Raw genomic sequence first — 4,339 nt, 5'->3', positions numbered from 1 at the left:
TAGCTAGTTCCTACTTTAAATTTTACAGCTCATTCATCCATTGGAAGCAAAACCATAAATTGTTTGTAATCCCAGTGCTAGAATAAGATAGAGTTACTCGAATCCTAAACGTTCAGGGGTTTTAGGAACAATCATATTTTTGGTGATTCCTACTCTCATCCTTGCCCCAGGGAATGTAGTGGCTGCCCTGCACATGTTTAAAAAGGCTGAGAGACTTAAATTGTCCTTTCTGCTATATGCATAAATACTGTACTGCCCTAGTCTTAATCCAGTTTACCCAACAGAGTCCAGGGCCTTATAAATGTGCAATGAGAATGAGGCAACTGCTCTGCTCCATTAATGGTAAGAATGATGGTATTTATTGAGCTCTTAATGTGTGTAGAATATTCATTCATTCATTCATTCATTCAATCTGTATGCAGAGCACCGTACTAAGCACTTGGAAAAGTACAATATAACAATAAAGAGGACTGTATGAAATGTTGGTGAGCAAGCAGTATAATAGAATTTAGTTGGTAGACACATTCCCTACTCACAAGGAGCTTATAGTCTTAGGGGACTACTTGATGATCCAAAACTTGGAATCCCCAAGCCTCATGATGGCTTAATGTCATTTGTGCCTTGGGACATTGGGGGAGATTTCCGACGACTATATGACCAATGACTGGCTGATTTCCCATTCAGGAGACCCTACATTGAGACTGGGAGAGTGCTAGATCAGATATAGATTTAGAGCTGTTTCAGATTCCAGGAATGGCGCTGTTCAAGGAAAAACTCCTGGGACAAGGCAGTCCCAGGAAATTGCTTCAATCCTCCTTTAATGTGACTCAACTCATCTAGGACAGTACACATCTTGGGAAACATTGCTATAACATGACCTACAAGATAGTACTCTTCAGGTCTGAATAAGAGACATCAAACTTCTAATCAGAAAATTATCGTATGCTGTCATTAAGTTATGAAGTCTTAATTATTATGGAGTCTCCCACCAGAATAATGAGCAAGCCTCACTCCTGAGTCTTCAGGACCAAAAGCCTTAGCAGAGGAATTGATGAATAGTACTAATGACTTGCACAGCACCACTTGCATTCTCTTGCCTCTGCCAGTCATGTTACCATTGGGACATGAAGTAGCATGTAAGTAGGCTTAGGTGCAGCACATTATGAAAGACCCATGTAATCTTAGCTCACATTAGCCAGCCTCGAGTGAAAGTAGAACTAAATAAAGGGCTCCTAATAATCAGCACAGTACTCTTTCCATGGACCAATAGGACTTCAATCACAATTTTAAAAATATCTATTTTTTCAGCATTTTTGTTGTTTTACAAATGCATATTGTAGTGGATAGAGCCTGGCCTGGGAGTCAGAAGGTCATGGTGCTAATCCTGCCTCCACTACTTGTTTGCTCTGTGACCTTGGGAAAGTCCACATAAATTCTCTGGGCCTCAGATACTTCATCTGTAAAATGGCGATTAAGATTGTGAGCTCCATGCGGGACAGGGACTATGTCCAACCTAGTTAGCTATACTACTCCAGTGCCTAGAATAGTGCTTAACTCATAGTAAGCTCTTAACAAATGCCATCATTATTATTCTTAATTCCATTCCAATTTTCTCTCCTTGATATATAGCTTGTTCAAGTCTAGGCAGAAGGAAGCATTTGGGGACTCTGGTTTCAATTTTCTTAATTTAAAAACGAAGCTGAAATACATCTTTATAGCCACTAATAAAATTAGGGTCATGATTTTTAATATAGGCCACTTTTGACCCGATTTTAAAATTTAAGCTTTGGGGTCAGTTTAATGAAAAATGGTACTAAGAATGTCATGAAGCAATATTCCATTTACTTAGTCAAAGCATTAGTATTTCTCACACCTCTGTGAGTAGATTGCTGTTGTCATAGGGAAGCTTAGTGATTCACTAAGAGTTCTATAAAAAGTCAAGGAAGAGACAAGGTCAGAATTCAAAGTTACTGATTTACAGACAGACCTGTGTGTTTATGTTGCTGCTTCCCTAAAGGGTGAATCTAATGTATTCCACATACTACCTATATAGGCTTCTCCTTTTGCATTAATTGGTAAAAAAAAATTCCATTGTGGTCAGAATTCCAAAATGTGAGTTACAAATTCAATGTGACAAGGTGTTAATCCATACCCTCAAATGTAGCTAATGAAAGGTATGTGAAAGTATTACACTGGAGACAGTTAATAGCAAGCTATTAAATTAGGTTATTGGTGCTTTGTTCCATTTTCTGGTATCAACTGTAGTTTGGATAGTCAAATGATGATTTTGTATAATTTCTATTCATTTATCCAGTGCAAATAAAAGATAGGGAAGCAGCATGGCATAGTGGATAGAGCAGGGGCCTGGGAGTCAGAAAGTCATGGGTTCTAATCCTGGCTCCACCACTTGTCTGCTGTGTGACCTTGGGCAAGTCATTTAACTGTTCTGTGCCTCAATTACCTCATCTGTAAAGATAGTAATATAGTAATAATTATGGTATTAGTTAAGCTTACTATGTGCCAAGCACTGTTCTAAGCCCTGCGATAGATACAAGGTAAGCAGATTGTCCCATGTGGTGCATACAGACTTAATCCCCATTTTACAGGTGAGGTAACTGAGGCTCAGAGAAATTAAGTGGCTTGTCCAAGGTCACAAAGCAGATAAGTGGCAGAGCCGGGATTAGAACCCATGATCTCTGACTCCCGAGCCCGTGCTCTTTCCACTAAGCCATTCTGCTTATCTAATTATTATTATAATATGATTATATATTATAATTATTAGTAGTAGAATCCTTTTCTAAGCTTGGTTCTCTAAAATATTAGTACACCTGAAGACCTCAAATATCTATCCATATTTGTTAGCCTAATTGCTCATGAGGTAGAATTTAATGAACAATTGCAAGAATATCAAAATTCAAGCAAAAATGAAATTCAAGTGCTCATTAACTTCATGAAACTTGCTTTAGAATGTTCATCAGACCAGAATGTTTCTATAGTTTGATATACTGTTGTTTCACTCACTGTTGAATTTCTGTACACTGCTTTTGAAGCTCCCAGCAACTCAAGGTACAATTATATCATTTAAGTGAAGGAACCTTTACTTAATGACACATGCAAATTAGTAAAACTGTTAGAACACTTTCTGTGGGTTGTAGTGAAAATTAAATGAAACTACAGATAACTGTTATAAAGATTTATTTGCATGTGCTGAGCCAGATCAGAGTGGAAATTGAAGAGAATAAAGGAATCCAGACAAGATGTGTAGAAAGAAGATGAATTAAAAGAGGAAGATCAATAATGCCAAATGTACATGCATCGTTAAGCATCAGCCAGGAAATGATTGATTCGGAACCTGAAGTAATTAAAATGTCACTGGTCACTTTTACGAATGCAATGAGGAGAGTCCTAACAGATTCTTCGATTTTGGGGAATTCTGACTAGACACAGTCCCATTCAATTAATAGCTTCCTTCTCCAAAAATTACTTTTCTCTGAGTCAATATCATCAATTACCAGTTTAATATATGATCTCAGGTCAAAGGTGATTGTACTCTTTCCAAATTACTGAATTTATTAAAATACATCAAGTATTATGGAATATAACAATACAGAAAAGAGGAAAGAAATAGAATATAGGGGCAGGATTCTAATATTTTTCATTTTGAATTTGGTTAAAAGTATGGAGAGCTTTTTAACCTTTTTATTTTCCTGCCCCTTTAAGATCATGAAACTCACCTTCTGATAAAAATGCTTCTTTTGTTGTTGTTTTTTTTCTGAGCATACACATGTATAATTGCACATCACCACCTCATATTTTGTTAACTCCATATTTGAATGGTTCACTGTGACAGCTGGGGTCCATATTTAGCTGACCAGATGTCCTAAGTTCTTCAATGCACAAAAATTGCTTAGTTCTGTGAGTGATTTTAAAGGCTCAAAATTTTTATTCAAATGCTCCTCCATTTTCCTTAGGGTTTTGTTACTTCTAGGTGCTTTTTGAAGGAAATTTCCTAGACAAGGTGAAATAACTTTCCTGAACCCTTATCTGTAAGGAGCTCAGAGCTCTTTTCTTACATGTCTAATTACTTGATTATTCCATGTTAGAACCCTTTTTTGGGGGAGGAGGGAGTGGGTAGGCTAAAGGGGTCTGCCTGGACATTGCTCCCTCAAGAAATAGAGACTAAAAGAAAGGAAATAACTAACCCAAGCAGGATTCCCAAAGTTGTTGGATGTCAGGTCTACCCCATCCCAACACTGACATCCAGGAAGGGTAGCTGCAAGACCTGGAATTCAGTCTCCCACTTGGCCAAAGTGAAAGCTGTCACAATGTAGGTGTGTAC

The sequence above is a fragment of the Ornithorhynchus anatinus genome, chromosome 2 (genome assembly GCF_004115215.2).
Source record: "Ornithorhynchus anatinus isolate Pmale09 chromosome 2, mOrnAna1.pri.v4, whole genome shotgun sequence".
Classification (NCBI taxonomy): Eukaryota; Metazoa; Chordata; class Mammalia; order Monotremata; family Ornithorhynchidae; genus Ornithorhynchus; species Ornithorhynchus anatinus.
Note: the sequence above shows the minus strand (reverse complement) of the source record.